The sequence below is a fragment of the Xenopus laevis genome, chromosome 8L, assembly GCF_017654675.1.
Source record: "Xenopus laevis strain J_2021 chromosome 8L, Xenopus_laevis_v10.1, whole genome shotgun sequence".
In the NCBI taxonomy this organism is placed as follows: domain Eukaryota; kingdom Metazoa; phylum Chordata; class Amphibia; order Anura; family Pipidae; genus Xenopus; species Xenopus laevis.
In genome coordinates, this window is record NC_054385.1 from 12,066,096 (window position 1) to 12,086,345 (window position 20,250).

General features: G+C 41.4%; 1 protein-coding gene across 4 annotated transcripts in view; it reads right to left on the reverse strand.

Moving 5' to 3' along the window:
- The window catches only part of LOC108704467 (filamin-A), a 67,230-nt gene extending 47,208 nt beyond the window's left edge, over nt 1-20,022 (reverse strand). For all 4 annotated transcript variants that reach the window (XM_041573141.1, XM_041573139.1, XM_041573140.1 and 1 more), the window contains exon 1: nt 19,875-20,022. The gene's annotated coding sequence lies outside the window, so the exon portion shown is untranslated. The remainder of the gene's footprint in view (nt 1-19,874) is intronic.
- Nucleotides 20,023-20,250: the final 228 nt, after the last annotated feature.

Sequence of the window (20,250 nt, forward strand, 5' to 3'; positions counted from 1 at the left end):
CTAATTCTGTTTTTTTGCTGGCACAACTACATCTGAGTATTCTGGGTGTTATTCCATTACTTTTGCTTCACCTTTTCTCTCTTATTTATTCTTGAAATGTGTGTGGCAATTAGTTATTATCTAACCTCTCTGATGTCAGAGACAGAGACAAAGGCCGTCTCCCATAGACTCCATTATAATCAAATAATCCAAATTTCTAAAAATGATTTCCTTTTTCTTTGTAATAATAAAACAGTAGCTTGTACTTGATCCCAACTAAGATAATAATTAATCCTTATTGGAAGGAAAACCAGCCTATTGGGTTTATTTAACTTTTACATGATTTTCTAGTAGACTTAAGGTAAGGAGATCCAAATTACAGAAAGATCCATTATCCGTAAAACCCCAGGTCCCAAGCATTCTGGATAACAGGTTCCATACCTGTATATTATAAGTCACTAGGGAGTCCCATGACCATATAAAAGTATGAGGCCGAAGGCCATGGAACTCCGAGGTGACTTCTAACATCCTCATGTTTTACAACAGGGACACTTTGTATCCAATACTTTCTATCCAAAGTTGAACAACCCCTTTAAAAAATACTTGAGCATAGAGAAGTGGAAAGAAAGCAATCATTAACCTGCATGGATATCACCGGCTGTTACATTGCGTTCTCCTATGATATTATTGACTAAACATGCACAATAATAACATTTTTGGGATTCTAGGAAGGCCAGCAAGATGGGACAGCACAGGAAGTTGCATGATTAACTCCCAGCGTCACGCATGTATCAGAGCCTCGGAGGACTCTGTATGTACTGTAACATGATCAGAACAAGTGGGGAAGTGCATTCTCTACATACAGATCTTAAAGCAAAACTCCTCTCCTTCTGTCTGTATATTTCATTTTACATATGAGCTGGAGCTGTCATGTTGATTGCTTTGGTTGTTGTATTTTCCCTACCTATATTTAGACGTACAGGTATAGGATCTGTTATCCAGAAACCCATTATCCAGAAAACTCTGAAGTGCATCTCCCATAGACTCAATTTTAATAAAGTATTCAAATTTTTTTAAATGATTTCCTTATTCCCTGTAATCAGTGTCATAACTACAGGGGAAGCCGACCCTGTGGCTGCAGCGGGGGCCCACGAAGTGTAGGGGGCCCCACAATTAATGATCAATTTCAACATATATTGGTAAAAAAGGACAACCTCTGGGTATGTTGGGGGCCCTAAAATGAATTTGCTGTGGGGCCCAGTAACATCTAGGGGCAGATTTATCAAAGGTCGAGGTGAATTTTCGAATTAAAAAAAATTCGAATTGCAAGCAATTTTTTTTTACCTCGACTAGGGAATAGTACAAATTCGATTTGAATTGTGAAAAAAAAAATCGAAAATTCCAATATCGAAATTTATCATGTACTGGGGCTCATTTATCAACACTGGGCAAATTCATCAGATTGCTGCATTCATTGTTCTACTTGCAGCTGGTTTCAAAAAACTAATCACTGATTGGTTGCTATAGGTAGCTGCCCATGGGCAAATTTGCCCAGTATTGATAAATGAGCCCCACTGTCTCTTTAAAAATTTGACTTCGATCATTTGCCATCTAAAACCTGCCAAATTGCTGTTTTAGCCTATGGGAGAACCTCCTAGAACCCATTTGGACTTTGATTCAAATTCGATTGAATGCGCTATTACTTTAATTCATATGATTCGAATTCGGCCGAATACGGACCTATTCGATCGAAAACTGAACTATTTGGCCAAAAAAAAACCTTATACTTAATTTCGGTTGGTCTTTTTGAATTCGAATTTCGAAGCTTTTCGAATTTGATATTCGACCCTTGATAAATCTGCCCCCTAGTTACGCCACTGCCTGTAATAAGACGATAGTGCCATGTACTTTGATCCAGACAAAGGGTAAGACTACACGGACGATTTTGGAGCGATTCAAGGCAGGGGTCAAATCGGATGCGACGGAAATAAGGTAATTGAATGCATTGTAGGATGAAGTTGCAGCATTGATCCGACGCGGCACGACGCTGCACGCAGCGGATCAACGCTGTGACTTCATCCGACAATGCATCCACTTACCTTATTTCCGTCGCATCCGAATTGTGAAATGATTTTTTTAGTCTATATAATGTATGGAGATCCAAATTACAGAAAGACCCCTTATCTGAAAAACCCCAGTTCCCGAGCAATCTGAATAACAGGTCCCACACCTGTATAAACTTGCAGCACATTGCTTAGCGTGACTGCGGTAACTTTAGTTGTAAATGCTGTAACCAGTATTTGTTTATCCCTTTCTGCAGCTGCTTCTGCTACATTGTTTGGGGAATCGGGGCCAGCGGTGCGGAGAATATAAAGTTCCAGACGGAATTCTAACTGATGCTAGAATATCCTAGCAGGAATTATACGGTGTATCTCAGATAACCCTAGGGAAATACATGACAATTAGCCGGAGCAGCGTTATCTGTCCCAGACACACACACAGGATATGACTAAGGATATAGTTTAACTGTAAGAAATGGCAAAAAAAAAAAAAATCCTTTAAGCTGTCAGACAGGGTCATAAATCTCTGAGTCACTGGGCTACTGCAATGCCTTATGGGAATTATGACAAATGTATAGCTTTTTTTTAGAAGCAGTTTTCCGTTCTGTTTGTTTAACCATAGATAGTATTACATACCTCCCAACATTTTGGAAATAAAGAGGGACAACATAGTTGTTGCAAAATGAAGTTAAATTGCCCTTTAAGCAGTGAGTCTAATTTCTCCCAAGGGACCTGTTATCTTATATTGTTACAATTACTTATTTGCTTATCTCAAAATTGTCACAAAAGTATCTTATCTGCAGCTGTGGCTGTTCTGGGCTCTCTGCCAAAAACCAATTAAGTTGGAAACGTTATTTCTTTTTCTGGCTGTTCAGTGCAGAGAAAAACTGGACTTTCCAGTACAAATGAGGGACTGCGGGTTGAGCTGTCAAAAGAGGTGAAAACGGGACAGTTGGGAGGTATGTAGTAATATAAGAGAATGCATGCACAGCACATTCCTTGTTAACATATTTTTATACAAGTGCCCCTGCCTGAAGAACTACAATTCCCAGAGAGGCCCTGCTGGAGGCTAACTCAGCACAATGGGAGCCCACATTCATAACGCCTTAGGAATTTGCTTTTTGGATACCTCCTATTACATCCCCATATGTTCCAAGCACTCACAACAGCGGGGCTTCAATTTATGGCGTGTCCTTGGTTAGGGATTGTCATTTCCCTGCGTAATATTCTGCAGGAAGTAAAAAGAGCTATAAAAATGACTTCCCCAGCTGGCACAATAATACATATGATATCAGGTATCGTGTGGGAAAATTCCTAGGGATTTTGGCAGATAGAAACCCTCCTGCTGGGCTAAACCGGGCCATATTCTTAAATGAAATCACCATAACTATTAATATCGGAGACTTAGAGGCAAATCTATGCCAATAACCCTTTTAAAGGTATATAAAGTGGGGCAATTGCTCAGCATCCCCAAATTCTCCTTTATCATGGGCAACTGTCCTGAGGAAGCCCCTTTCCTCTGTGATGGGCGATGAGTCATGTGACTGGGAATGCAGCCCACAGCCGGCTGACCGCAGGGCTTACTAATGTCTTAACAGCAGCCTGGGATTGGTCTCGGTGCAAGGTTTCTTTATAATGGGAGGATTTGGTTACACAGGGGGTTTATTTCCCCTTTTGTTCCTTGGTTATGTGATTTCCATATGGCAGTGGGGTAGTGAAGTGATCCCCAATTTTACCTTCAATTGGTGTGGCTTTATAAAGAGGTTAGACCAAATTCTCGCAAAAGGAGTAGTAGATACAGGGATAGGCTTCCCAGATGGGATAGAGAAATATTATAGGCTCCCAGAATCCTCAGCCAGCCTTTGCTTGTTCTGTTGGCAGTGTTTGTCCAGCTTTAAGACATGCTTTAGGCATTAAGTATCATGTTTTAGGCATCAAGCTGTGATAGGCAGAGAGACAGCACCATAGATGCTCAGCTTGCCAAGCAGGGGCACTTAGAAAGAGATTTCATGATATCAGTAGGGGGAGCAAGACAGACACTGGATGTTTCTTCCAGATCCTGGGTATTTGAAAAGTAGGGATGCACCGAAATCCACTATTTTGGATTCGGCCGAACCCCCGAATTCTTCTTGAAAGATTTGGCCGAATACCGAACCGAATCCAAATCCTAATTTGCATATGCAAAAAAGTCATGCGATTTCCTTCCCGCCCCTAATTTGCATATGCAAATTAGGATTCGGATTCCGTTTGGCTGGGCGGAAGGATTCGGCCGAATCTGAATCCTGCTGAAAAAGGCTGACTCCTGAACCAAATCCTGGATTCGGTGTATCCCTATTGAAAAGAGCCAGTATTTTATTATAGTCATTATTAAAAGGCAGTTGATAGCTTAGGTGTGCAAGAGTATCTATCTGTGTAACTCCCTTCCTCCCACACGGCTATTGACGAAATGCAACTCCCAGTGGCCCTCAGTTGTTTCGAGGCTGATGGGAGTAGTAGTGGATATTGGTATTACTAAATCAACATTTATTATGCAGATTAACATTTGCACATGAGCTGCTCAGGGCTGCCAGTGGGGTCCCATTAGACATGCATTGGCCCCGGTGGCTATGAGAAACGTGCTGGGCTTTGCTCTGTGAGGAAGTCTTGTGGTTACTTGTTCATTCTCTATGGGCACACCCTTCTCATTTCACTCCTTCCGTTACACTCCACATTTCCTCATAGCCCCCACCTTAATTCAGTTTGCTTCTCCTTTGGTTCTCAGACCCTTAACCCATACCTTAACAACTAGAATAAAACTTAAGATAGCACCCTGATGGTGTGGTCCCTCCAGCTGTTGCTATACTACAACTCCCAGCAGCCTCCAGTAGCCAGATGCAGCCCAAGAACAGCAGGGCCATTTTTGTAAAAATGCAAACATATTAAAAATACATTCATAAATTTAAGGGGAAGTATCATTTGTTATAGAAGTAAATGCACTTTACATCTTGCCCAGCCAGGGGCCCTATCATGGGGGTGAGGAATTGGACAGGCATGAGTCCTTTCAGTGCCCAGGTGAAGCAGAAAATGGGTGGTACTTCCCTAAAAGGAAGTGGAGTTAGAAAAGAGGGCGAATCAGGGGCATGAGGAGACAGGTTTATGGGGCTCTGTGAATGCTGGTGGGAACCCTGTGCTCAGCTCCCTCTAATGATGAGTCTTCTATACATAGGAGTAAAGTACTAATACATACAAAGTTTCCTCCAGGTTCCCTCAGTCTCCTCCTGGGTGTTGCCTAAGTTCCTTCAGTCTCCTCCTGGGTGTTGCCTAAGTTCCTCCAGTCTCCTCCAGGGTGTTGCCTAAGTTCCTTCAGTCTCCTCTTGGGTGTTGCCTAAGTTCCTTCAGTCTCCTCCTGAGTTTTGCCTAAGTTCCTCCAGTCTCCTCCTGGGTGTTGCCTAAGTTCCTTCAGTCTCCTCCTGGGTGTTGCCTAAGTTCCTCCAGTCTCCTCCTGGGTGTTGCCTAGGTTCCTTCAGTCTCCTCCTGGGTGTGGCCTAAGTTCCTTCAGTCTCCTCCTGGGTGTTGCCTAAGTTCCTTCAGTCTCCTCCTGGGTATTGCCTAAGTTCCTTCAGTCTCCTCCTGGGTGTTGCCTAAGTTTCTCCAGTCTCCTCCTGGGTGTTGCCTAAGTTCCTTCAGTCTCCTTCTGGGTGTGGCCTAAGTTCCTTCAGTCTCCTCCTGGGTGTGGCCTAAATTCCTTCAGTCCTTTCCTTGGTGTTGCTTAAGTTCTGTCCTTGCCTCTCTTTATGACCATACACCTTCAGACCTTTATGGGGTTTACAGACCTCCAGTCTTTATCAAATAGTGGAGTTTATATAGTATGAAGCCTGGTACCCTGTGTACATAAATGTTGTAAGCAGTAACATAATTAATGAGGATGGGGCCTGAGTGCAGGCCGTGCAACCGGGGCCACCCACCCCCCTCCGGACACAGTTTTCTGTGCACCTTCGCAACGGCGCAAGCCTGAACTGATTTATGTGCAGCCATGCATCATGCATCTAAATGAATTTCTAATTAGCCATGAAGGCTGTGGATTTCATATGTGTTCGGTTTTAAAGGGGTGAGGTGGCAACCCTAGTCCGGAGGGCCCCATGGGGGTGCAGGCCCGGGTGCGATCACACCCCCTGCACCCTGATAGTAACACCTTGTAAGATAAAATCCAGAGAGGCCCATGAGCATGCTGGGTAGCTGAAGGGACATTAAAAACAAAAGGTGATAAGTCGGAAGGGAAACAGGCTGGAGGGGTGTATTGTGTCCCTCCCCGGGGTCTGTGTTGACTTCCAATACTCCAGACTCTAGAGTAATCCTGGTATAATTACAGCCCACGCTCTGTTCTGGGCATACAAAGAAGGGTTCATAGCGATAGAACAACAACAATAGAATCTTACAAGTAAAGGTTATCTTAAGTTGTGTCAGCAGAAGTGAATTATGCACAACTACAACTCCCAGCTGCTCTTGGCACTGAGGCATTCTGGGAGTCTGAGATCCACAGCATCGGAAAGGCCTGGTGGTCAGTCCACAAGGATTTCTGTGCATATATTAAGCACTTTCTCCTTATACTGTCTAATGAGGCAGTATGGCAGCACCAACCATGTGTAAAATCAGAGATATTCTGCATGTATTAGTAACACATTCGTTTAGTCCCAACAAGGGAAACATCTGCCCAAAACACACACCCACGTCTCTCCTCCTGCGGCTCCACTGAAATAAACCAGAGTCCTGCACTGCCATCTACTGAGAGCTTCCCTGTATTTTGTACCGTGTCCAGCAATATCTGCAAAGAAATGGAGACCCTGAGGCTACGCAAGTTCATATATTCATTACATTTACCAACTAGTCTAGCACCCATATTGCCTTCACTTTGGCCAGTCAATGTCAGAGCTGTGAATAAACCACAAAATATGCACAAATCACTGCTGCCATGTTAAGTCATTTTTTAAGGCCACATCCCCTAAATAACATCCATCTTACAAAATTTGGCAGGTTATGGAAGGGTTGAACACATTTCTGGGGGTTTCAGGGTCAGGTTTTATGTGTTATTACAGTTTTGCTAATGAAGGTGAATTGTCCTTTAAGCTGCAAGTCACAGTTAAATAGTTACAATTGTTTCTTTGCTTATCTTAAATTGCTACAAATGTATCTAAAGGCAGCTGCCACATATTCTGGGCTCTCTGCCAAAAGCCTATTTAATTTTGTATCTTTTTTTCTGACTGTTCAGTGCAGGAGATCAAAGAGAAAGTCGGGAAATTTCAGTTACAATCCCGGACTGCGGGTTGAGCTGTCAAAATCAGGACTGTATCATGTGACAGTTGGGAGGTATGCATGTATAGTAGGGCAAGCTAGGGGTCAATGCTTTAGGGAAAAGAGTCTTAATGAGTCTTAATGCAGGAAGTAAAGGACTGCATCACAAAAAGCTTTGGAAAGATAAAAGCTTTTTCTCTATAATAATAAAACAGTATCATGTAGTTGATCTAAACTAAGATATAATTAATCCTTATTGGAAGCAAAACCAGCCTATTGGATTTTTTTTCTGTTTACATGATTTTCTAGTAGACTAAAGTTCTGAAGATCCAAATTACGGAAAGATCCATTATATGGAAAACCCCAGGTCCCAAGCATTCTGGACAACAGGTCCCATACATACATTTATATATATGTAGTTTTTATTTATTAAGCTCTAATCTCACATTTTGATAAATCTGCCCCTTAGTGCTGCTACACCCCTGCTGTTTCACGTCCACTGAATGAATTCTGCATCCACTTTATAATGAAGCCACAGAGGGGCAGCAGCAGTACATACAGGGCCGCACTGTGGGATTCTGGGAAAAATTAACAGTACCAGCGCCAGGGAGCAAGCAGAGTTGGGCTGTACAATAACACTGTTGCCATAGAATAAAACTGTTGCACCTCTCCCTTCTAGGAACATAACACGCTGATCATGTTTGCACACAAATATTATTACACTTCTTCTCCTGGTAAACACTTGCAAATGTGAAAGGCTCTGGATGACAGCAAATATCAACACATTTCATTGAACAATGAACCCAGCCTGTAGCTAATATGAATAAACCACATAAATTAAAAAGTAATTTAATATAATGTTTTTGGTAATGAATGCTAAAATGTGAGGTTACGTTTCTCTTTCGCATCAGGCACACAGTCACATAACATCATGAATCTGCTTTCTATTTACACTGACCCCCTCTACACCATATTTAGCCCCTGATACACTGGGGTAGTTCTTGTTTAAAGAGACAGTACATTCCCTAGTCCAACAGGGGTGCAGTGAATAGGGCTTGTGCTGTAAATACTATTTCCTACTGTTTTAATCACAAAAAATATGTTTTGTATTGTCTTGAGCTAAACAGGGATATTCCATGTTCCTTGCAAGCTCTATGTTTTATTTTTTACCCATAATGCAGCCTTTCACCCCAGAATTAAAGTAACCTTGTGGGCCTGCTAAGGTAATTCACCAAGTTGATGTATTGCATCCATTGGATCTGGACTTTGCCTTTGGCCAGTACCTTTGTGAATAATGTTTAACCATGCACAATTACAATTTTAAATGCATTTTAACTTTTTGCATGTTTGTAAATGAGTCCTCACGAGTAAGTAGTACAGATATCCAAATTAGGCTTGGCTGATACATATGTGCAAAAGCCCAGTCGCTGCAAAAGAGTTACATTAGAGTTACAATTCTTGTTCACCTTTAAATTAACATGTAGGGGCACATTTACTTTGCTCGAGTGAAGGAATAGAATAAAAAAAAACTTCGAATTTCAAATGTTTTTTTAGCTACTTCGACCTTCGACTACGACTTTGACTTCGAATGAAACGATTCAAACTAAAAAGAATATTCAACCATTCGATAGCCGAAGTACTATCTCTTTAAAAAAAACTTCGACACCCTACTTCGCCACCTAAAACCTACCGTGGTGCAATGTTAGCCTATGGGGAAGGTCCCCATAGGCTTTCCTAGGTTTTTTTGGTCCATTGATGGATTAAAATCCTTCGAATCGTTCGATTCAAAGGATTTAATCGTTCGATCGGACGTTTTTCTTTCGATCATTCAATCGAACTAATTGCGGTAAATCCTTCGACTTCGATATTGAAGTCAAAGGATTTACATTCGGCAGTCGAATATCGAGGGTTAATTAACCCTCGATATTCGACCATATGTAAATCTGCCCCTTAGTATGAAGTACAGAGTGATATTCTGAGATTTTACAATTGGTTTTCCTTTTTTTATTACTTGTAGTTTTTGAGTTATTTAGAGAGACTGCTCTGCTTCCTTTAACGCCTCTTATTAATGTCAATGGAAATTTCTCAGCAGAAAGGAAATCACTGCAAATCTCTTTGCTAAATGTCAGACACCCACAATCTCTGCCTGCCAATGCACCAGGGACTTTTGCTTCCAAATATCAGAAACGACATTAAACCGATTGATCTGTTACTTCGGGAACACGTAAGGTCAATAAAACTAGTAAATAGGAGTATACATGGTTACATGGATTCATATAAAAAATCCAAAATTATTTGTGCTCAGGATTTAATCTCATAGCTTTGTCTTTTATTAACCTCATCTACTACTTCATCTACCCAGCGTTCTCCCAAGAATGAGGGGCTCTAGTAAACGACAGAAAGGCCCTTCTCTTTCTTCTGTTCCTCACCTTTACATTGCATTTCTATTTGATTTGTATTTGTGTCCAAAAATAATGTATAATGGTAAATAAGGTAACAAAAGTTTTCTTTGATTAAAGAAGGACCTCCCCATGCTTGCATGGTTTCCTTCAGATACTTTGGTTTTCACCCACACTCCAAAAACATGCAGTTAGGTTAATTGGCTCCTGATAATGGGGCCATTAGATTGTAAGCTGCACTGGGGCAGGGCTTGAAGTAAATGCTGTCTAATTTATGTTAAAGTACTAGTGGCACTATGTAAACCAAGGGTTATACTATAAAGCCTATTTACAAACATGATATAATCCCTTTCAGAGGTAGAGATAAGATAAAAGCAAGCAAGACTATAATACCATAATCATATAATCACTGGGCGCAGTTCCGTTCTGAAAAAGAAAACTACTCAGAACTGGTTACGTCCAGGATTATGAGCGATCCTGTCCCTTTAAGCGTCTGTTTAAATTTGGCTGTAGTACGTTTGTGAGTCATGGAATTATTTCATTTGTTTGTTCAAGTGTATGTAAGCAAGACACTGGGCACGCAGGGGTATAGTGACTCAGTAGTATTGTACAGAATACAATAGGATGCCTTCTCACTAGCAAACATGCTTCCTCCACTGGCAAACATCTAGAGTTGCACTGACTTCTTTCTCTCGTTTTATCCACTGGGAAAAATAGCTACGGTACCATGTTCCCATGTGTGTGTCAGCTTGGGTATTTTCTATTTTATAATATCAGGTGACAGACATACAGACAGGCAGAAGTATTTTAATCTCTGCTGATTTTCAGATAGCAGATCACCAGCTATTGCTTCATGCAATTTACTTGCAGATACATTTGTCATTATTTGTCCGTCCTTTTCCTATTGCTACATCTCCGAGACCCTCCCTTGATCGGACCATTCACTGATCCCGAATTGTCCATTCCCCACTACAGGACCTATCAGTCCCTCCCATGTAGGTCGTGAGGTACCACTGAATAGTTGTGACCCTAACCACAAGCCATAAAGGAGACCTAAACCCTAAAAATGAATATGGTTAAAATTGCCATATTTTATATAGTGGACTTATTGCACCAGCCTAAAGTTTCAGCTTGTCAGTAGCAGAAATGATCCAGGACTTCAGACTTGTCACAGGGGGTCGCCATCTTGGAAAGTGTCTGTGACACTCACATGCTCAGTGGGCTCTGAGCAGCTGTTGAGAAGCTAAGTTTAGGGGTCGTCACTAATTATCCAGCAGAAAATGAGCTTCCCCTGTAATATAAGCTGATGCTACAGGTTTGCTGATTATTAAATTCTGATGCTAATTGCACTGGTTTCTGTGCTGCCATGTAGTAATTATCTGTATTAATTACTAATCAGCCTTATATTGTGACATTTCTATTCTATGTGTACTGTATATTGTGGGTCCCTAAGGGTCAGGGAAAACTTCCCGCCGGCTAAAATGTAAATTGACTTGGGAAAAGGAATCGCTCCAAGTGCCATCCCGCCGGCGATTTTAATTTTAGCCAGCGGAAAGGCAGTGGAGGCAGTTTGGGGTAATTAGTCTCCCCGAAGAAGAGGAGATTTGTCGCAGGGCAATTAATCTCCCAGAATCTGCCTGTGTGCCCTGACCATAAGCCATACCTCTCAACTGTCCCATTTTCAGCAGGACAGTCCCGTTTTTGATAGCTCAACTGCGTTTGTACTGAAAAGTCCCGACTTTCTCTGCACTGAACAGCCAGAAAAAGAAACAAATTTTCTAGCTTAATTGCCTTTTGGCAAAGAGCCCAGAACAGCCACCATTGTTACTTTGTAACAATTTTGAAATAAGCAAACAAGTAATAGTAACAATTTAGATAAGAAGGTCCCTTGGGAAAAGTTAGACTCACAGTTTAAGGCCAGAGACACACATGGAGATTTGGGGAGATTAGTCGCCCGGTGACAAATCACCTCTTCTTCGGGCGACTAATCTCCCTGAACTGCCTTCCCGCCAGCTAGAATCTAAATTGCCGGCAGGATGGTACTCGGAGCAATTGGTTTTCCGAAGTTGCCCGAAGTTTCCTCTTGAGATGAGTTGCACAACAAAGAAGCAATTTGTTCCGGGCGACAAATCTTCCCGAATCTCCCCATGTGTCTCTGCCCTAAAGGGCAATTCACCTTTATTAGTAAAACTGTAATAACTGGAAAAAAAACACAGCAATATGTTCAAACTTTCATAACCTGCCAAATTTTGTAAAATGAACATGGTAATTAGGGGGTGTGGTCACAAAAATGGGAGACGTCAAAACATTTCTTGATTTTTTACCTTTAGTTCAGTTATAAAGAAAAGAAAGCTTAGCAAGGCATAGGAAACAACACAGGAGCTGGCATGTTGGTGGAAAGGCATAAGAACAACCCCCAATGAACCCCACTATTGAATATCCTCAGAAACAGGAAGTGCTTAGCAGAGCAGGAAGTATGATCAGGGGTGGGGAGACACACCCATAATATAAGACCTCTGGATTGGTGTGAAAAAAAATGTTCCCATACTCAGTGAACTTGGTTGATATTTCTGTCAGATACAGATGTAGGTTTAACATATGAAGGAGGACAAGAGCACAACAGGAAGTGGCCGGTGTGGGTGGCAGAGAAGCCATTTTGCCTCAGGTTACTGGGTGGGGTCACTTGTTAGGAAACAGCTGCGGCTACTAAAGAAACAGTCCAGAAGCAGAAGCTGTCATTTCTCACTGATTTTTATTTTTATCTTTAGTTCAGTACTGGACACCCTCCCAGTAACACTGATGAAAGAGAAATATAGAGGGGCCAACCAGTCACTTATGCTCCCCACCCTGTTTACAAGCTTCTGTGTGGACGTCCAGAAACATCTAATATGACCAAGGCCTCAGTGTTCCATGCCATGTTCCAGCAGCCTGTCTTACGCTAGGCTTGTTTATATCCAAATCCTTGGGGCAGTTAGTGTTCCCCTATCTGGGCCAATCTGTTCTTCTGTCACAATCAACTGCTTATTCTCCCAGTTCATGTAAACATAGATTATAAACAGGTTTACATAGTGGACGCCCCTAGGCACACTGCCGTTTGTTACCCCTCTCCCCTAGCCTTTATTTGTGCAAATTTTGATCACCTTGGAGCAATGGGGATTGGCGCACAGGAAATTAAAAAAATTATTGTATCTCCAGCGCATTCCCCAGTGTTTTCGAACCAATTTGGGTGTGGTTGGGCAGCCTGCCGCCTTTCCACAAAACCGGGCCTGATTATAAACATTGTCGGAAACATTGCAAATATCATGTGCCACGCCAGTGGGCTTCCTGATGCAGGAACATCTTGGAAAAAGTGACAGCAAGAACAAGCCAAGCGCTGCACCAAAACATCTCCCGGACTTCCTGCAGATAATTAATGATTGCAGATGATTGACATTATTTATGAAGTATTGAGCAAGGTACAAAGTGCAAAAAGAAAAAAACCTTTTTAAGCAGTGTAAAAATGCAGTGCCGGAGTCCCAAAAAGTCGATTATTAGCGACATTGGTGAGAAGCAGTGTTGCCCAAACTCCATATGGACTGGTAAGAACCTATACAAATGGTATATAAATATAGCTACAATATATGAGGCTGCATATCCTGTACATTTTTATAATTGGTGCTTAGTGATGTCATCCGTTATAATTGATGCTTAGTGATGTCACCTGAGTGATGCACAGAACCATGTGCATTATAAAAAAAAAATAACACCCCCTATTATAAAATATGAAGATTTTAGAAGTCACCTTGGAGTTCCATGACAATAGGGGTACATTATTCAACAAACAAGTGATTGTAATGCACTCCCAATATAAATATAGAGAGACAGAGAGAGAGAGAGACAGAGAGAGAGAGAGAGAGAGAGAGAGAGAGAGAGAGAGAGAGCAATGCCGGTATATATATAGAACAATGGATGCCGGCGCTAATCGTATAGTAGGTATATCATGCCTAGATGGTTGTGGATTTTGATTTTGATAAAGGCGAAGAGTGCTAGCCAAAACGTTAGCTTTTTGCTCCAATAAACACCAGAATTTTTGCATTAAGTCCTGTAAATGCTATCCTCTGTCTACATTATATATCTATATATATGTATATAGATATATAGACAGCGCCGTTTCTGTATGTATTGCCGCCTGAGGCGGCTCCAGTAATGCCGCCCCCCCAGCCCGATTCGATTTCCGGGGGGGAGGCAGCAACGCTAGTGCGGAGAGCGCAATTGCGCTCTCTCGCCCTAGTAAAGCCGAATTTCCGGTTCAAAAACCGGAAATTCGGCTCTTAAAGGCACCAGGAGCGGCTTTTTGCCGCCCCTGGAAACCTAGCTGGCGATGCCGCCTGAGGCGAGCGCCTCAGCTCGCCTCATTGGCAGATCGCCCCTGTATATAGATATACTGTATATAAAGTCTTGGATCACCTATCACATTCCTTACAATAGGAGAATAAAGAATTGTTGAAACATTCCAACCTCTATAAAAGCCACTGCCAAACAAGGACAAAACACATTTCAGACAGGACTTTTGCTCCCGTGTTTGAAATTCATTTTAACAACACCCACTAAAATCTGGAAGCCGTAATGAAATATTTCACGCTGTTGGCCTGACGCGCTGCCCACGAGTCAATGCGGGATATCATTAGAGCATCACAACATTTCTAGCAGGGAAAGCGCTGACCTCAGAAGGGGTCAGGTCTGGGTGCAACAGAACATGGAATTTAGGGGAGGCAGCTCTGGAGAGAACATGACTGCTGAAATGTTCTCGTGGCAGCCAGGGATGAATACTATTTAAAGTTTGGACTCACTAGTGCTTATTTTTTTTCTTTTCTTTGTGGAACAATTTCACAACATTGTTCTTGCTTGTAGAACATCGATGGGAAAGCCATATCCCACCCTATTTGTTCCACACCGAAGGGAAAGATCTCATTAGAATGATATTCCTATTCTTATATAGTGAATAAAGTACCCCCTCTTGTAAATTATATAGTGAATAAAGTACCCCCTCTTGTAAAATATAAGGATATTATAAGTTACAGAGGAGTTTCATGACTATGTTTTATACAGGTCATGGAACTCCGAGGTAACTTCTAATATCCTCATATTTTACAACTGGGGGTACTTTATTTATTATAATACACAAATTTCAGTGAGTCATGTGACAGAAATGACATCAGAACTCACCGTTTAGAACTGATGACATCAGAACTCACCATTTATAAGGATATCATTTTCAAGATATTCATAGCTTTTGTGTAATATAAGGATATTATAAGTTACCGAGGAGTCTCATGACCATATAAAAACACGAGACCGAAGGCCAAGAGCTTTTATACAGGTCATGGAAATCAGAACTCACCGTTTATAAGGATATCATTTACAAGATATTCATAACTTTTGTGTATTATAAACATATACAAGCCATGAAGCTGTGCCTAGCGATGTCCTAACTGGGGCGTTATGATTTCACTTGTGTTACATGACTCACTGGGCCTCATTTATCAACACTGGGCAAATTACCCATAGCAACCAATCACTGATTAGCTCTTTAAAGCCTGCTGCAAGTAGAACAATAAATGCAACAATTAGATTGGTTGCAATGGGTTGTTGCCCATGGGCAAATTTGCCCAGTGTTGATAAATGACCCCCACTGAAACTTGTGTATAATAAGAAATAATACCCCCCCCTACTAGAAGGTACTGGAACACAGGGCAAAATGATTTTACACCATGTCTGGACTGCGATTTAAAAGAAACCTTTGCATTTTAAGTACATAGGGGCCCAAACAGCTTCCCACAGGACCAATAAATAGTGACTCTCTATGGCCCCTCTGGCATTTGCCAAAATCTATTGATTGTCATTCCAGGCCTATTTTTACACTCCCTAAACTTTAGGAACCTGTCATTTTTCATAAACATGTACTGGAATCTTTCTCACTTGGGCCCCCTCTATCTCCTGGGGCCCTCCAGAAGTCACAAGGTCTATAACTTACAAATAAAATGACATTAGCATTTAACCTTGTGCCTTGCTATTGTCACATAACTCCAGTGTGACTTCAATGATTCCTATAATACACAGCACTAGCCTTAAAAAATGCTCAGTGATGTCATCAGTTAGAATGTGATGTCACTTGTGTTACACAATTGTACTTGTGAGTAAGAAAGAAAGCACCCAACATTCCTGAAGAAAAGCAGTTTCGCAACCAGTCTAAAAGCACTGCAACCTCATGCCTATATATGGTTATGGAATTCCTTGCTGACTATTGACGTCCTTTTATTTTACAACGGGGTAGGGATACAAGTATTACTCCCACATGAAGCAGTGGGCAAGAGAGGGTTAAGGCTGCACTTAAGATCGATTACTTGTAATAATGAGGTAGGTGGATGACAGCGATGACTCTCGTCTAATTACCACTAGATGGTGCTGTGCTACTGAAGTCTATACCAAGATACACATCAGCTGTGACATCTGGTCCTCCAGCTAAAAAGTTACAGGCCCTCCAGCAAAAAAAAAAAAGTTTCCAACAAACCTTGAGGAAGATAATAATCCTGCACATACAGGTATGGAACCTGTTATCCAGAATGGTCAAGACCTAAGGTTTTCCAGATAACGGATCTTTCCATAATTTGGATCTTCATACCTTAAGTCTACTAGAAAATCATGTAAACATTAAATAAACCCAATAGGCTGGTTTTGCTTCCAATAAGGAGTAATTAATTATGTCTTACTTGGAATCAAGTACAAGGGACTGTTTTATTATTACTAAGGAAATCATTTTTTAAAATGTGGATTATTTCGATAAAATGGAGTGTTTGGGTAATTCAGAGATTTCTGGATAATGAGTTTCTGGATAACGGATCCCATATCTGTATCCAGAAACTGGCCATCAGTTGGTGGCCACCATGGGGTCCTCTTTAGCCCTTTTATACATTAATATATGCACACAATGAACTCTACATAGACAATAAACACTTCATACAATCAATGCAAGGGCTATTTCTCCTTTCATACTTCCCTGGATTTACCCTGAACATGTTAGAGGTTTCTTATTTCCAATACAAAAGCCGCTATATCTATAAATGGGGTTTAAAGGGCAGGTGATGCAGTGATTATAAACACACACTCTACAGAAAATAAATATCATATGTAACATTTTACCCACATGAGATGAAAAGAGGTATTTTATATTGGGCTGTTTTTATGGTCCCAGGCTTGACTTAATATGGGAGTTGTGTGTGCCTCCGGTGCGGTTATATGACATTTCCTGCGCTCCACATCAGACAAGTTTATGGAGCATAAACACGGCCCTTTAAAAAATAATGTTTCCTGCAAGATAAGCTTATCTGCCCCATAAAGTCTCGCTCGCAACAATAGGATGCTACTGACACAGGCAATGCCACTAATTAATAAAAGGGCTAAAGGCTTTACCATCTTTTGGAACTGGGTAGTTCTGGGTGTGTGATAGCTATTATTAACCCTTTAAGTGCCCCCAGTTGAAGCCGTAAACCTTACTGATTGTCCCTGTGTTTATAACACACAGTTATGTAAGTGGGCAGAGCCTACTATACACACAGCACATTCTTTATCTGCATAAAGAGGGCAGCCATATTGCTTTGCTCTGATGAGCAATCCTCCATAGGCTCTCATAACCAGAACATGCCTATGGTCGTGTGTTTGCAGTTATCATCAATAGGGTGGGCTAAATAACCGATATATCCTAAATATGAAGGGGCAAAAGAGTGATTTATACATTTATAATACACAAAAGCCATGAATATCTTGTAAATTATATCCTTATAAACGATGAGTTCTGATGTCATCAGTTATAAACGGTGAATTCTGATGTCATTTCTGTCACATGACTCACTGAAATTTGTGTATTATAATAAATAAAGTACCCCCGGTTGTAAAATATGAGGATATTAGAAGTTACCTCGGAGTTCCATGACCTGTATAAAAACACTCGGCCTTCGGCCTCGTGTTTTTATATGGTCATGAAACTCCTCGGTAACTTATAATATCCTTATATTTTACAAGAGGGGGTACTTTACTCACTATATATTAATAACAGAGCAGGCTAAGAGTCATAAGTTGAACGGCAAAGGCAAACAATATGGCAAATCTCATTTACATGTACATATTAGCAGATATGTTCTGAGCATGCACTAATACATACCCTCATATTTTATTGGACAATAAAAGGTAGACTATATAGTAAACGCAGAGGAGTACCTAGTGGCATATCCCAGGGTACACTGCTAAGCTATAATGCTACAGCACCAGGGGTGTAACTACAGAAGAAGCAGACCCTGCGGCTGCAGGGGGACCCAGGAGGTATAAGGGGCCCCATAAGACCCTTATTAATGAGCAATTTCAACATATATTTATGAATAAAGGACAACCCCATGATATGTTGGGGGCCCTAAAATTAATTTAACATCTAGTTACACCACTGCTTAGCACTATCTAAGTAATCAGCTGATCTGATTAAATCAATGACCTGTCAATCTTATTTCCTCATAGGTAAGAGGCTATATTGAAGTCTTGAGCATCTTAATGTCCCTGGGAGCAGCAGAGGAATTTCAATGCGTAATACACAAGAGCCATGAATGATACCCTTATAAACAGTGCTCAGTGATGTCTTCAGGTATAATTAGTGTTATTAGTAGTCATTTGTGTTGCACGACTTTTGAAACGTTTTTAGTATACAAAACACCGTACCCCTGTTGTCAAATATAAGGATATGTTGCAGCAGGAGGCACGTCATTCTGTATGGGGTTCACTCACAATGGGAAAAGATTAGGCAGGTCTATAGGAATAGACCCAGGGAGATATGCATTTGCCATATAGAGAATAAAATAGGACATTATTTATATTATCAGATTATAGAGTTGTTTACTGAGATTAAGAAAAAAAAACTGTATTTGTTTATCCTTTTCTGTTATTTTGAAACGGTTCCATATAAACCAATTCCCATTTAGGTTCGCCAGCTGAGCTGTTTGTTTTGAAAAGTAACTGCAAATTGTAGGGATTTTTCCAAGTTTGTTTGTTGTGCCCTGCAGCTTTCGTTGCCAAGCAGTACATATAGATCATCAGTGCATGCAGGCACTAGGAACAATTCCACGGCTCAATGAAACTATCCTCTGAATGCTGTTGTATCCGGCAGCCTCCACACCCCTTGTTCTTACACAAACAGCTCAGTACTAAGCTTCAGAGACACTAAAACATACACAACTATTAGGTGCAGAAATACAATATGCAGGAACTGTCCAATACTGTCTGTCCCAGCTATGAGGGGTCGAGTGGATCCAGCAATATGTAGCCCCTGCAGCAGTCACAGAACTGTCACCCGTCAAGGGTGCAACTTTTTAGGTACCTAAAAGAATCCAGTGCGTCACTGTCACAGTAATGAGCTGCAGGAGGCTCTCATATCTATGGTATAGGACAGGGGTGCCCAAAAGATAGATCGGGATCTACCAATAGACCTTTAGCTGGTGATCATTAGATCTCAAGACACTGTCAACAAACAGCTTGTCTAAATCCCCCTCCTGTTTCATGCTTTTCATTCAGATATTTATTTTGTTCAGGTTACATAAGCAATAGTTGTTAAATAGAGCAATATAAATTCTTTCAAAATTAGTAATATTTTCCATGGAACAGTGATATTATGGATGTAGACCATAATGGGACAGCATCACTAAAAGTAGACCTTGCATTAGTTAAATATGGGCACTCCTGGGATAGGATATACACCAACCCAATGCAGCAGTGAGGTTTAGTCGGCATTTACACATACACACACTCACTTGTAAACGGAGTCTCAGCAATACAGTGAACATATCTATAAAAGGCACCACAATGTTCATGCACCCTTCTATATGGAAGACACGCAAGTAGCAAACAAAAGCACCACAATGTGCAGGCATCATCCTAAATGTCAGACACACAAGTAGACAACAATGTTTAGGCATTATCCTAAATGTCAGACACACAAGTAGCAAACAATGTGCAGGCAGCCCACTCAGTGTCAGACACACACGCAGCAGCAGCACTGAGAAGGGACTACAATGTTCAGCAAGCTACACTGCACAGGTAAGCCATAGACAGACACAGGAGAGCAGCGTAACTCCCTGGGGTCCCCCCTTACCTTGTGTTGAGTGAGTCCCAAGCTATAGAGGAGAGCAGCTGTGCCTGTGTCCTGCTCTGCACAGGGGGGATGCCTGCAAGTAGTGCTGTCAATAGAATGACACCCCTTGATCTGTTTCTCCTCTCTGCCTCTCAGATTGAGAAAGCCTTAATTGGTAAAATAGCAAAGGGAAAGGGGGGTGGAGGATGAGTTTTGTTGGGAACCCCGCCTCCCCCCCCCTATAAGCTTTGGGATGAGGTCAGCCTTCATTTATTCTCAGAAGCCTGAATTTCTGCACAGCCTCAAGGCAGAGAGGGGGGAAAATGGGATGCCTGCTCCTAAGGAATTTAACCCCTTCCGCCGTGCAGAGCATAAGGGGTTAACTACAGAGTTACTA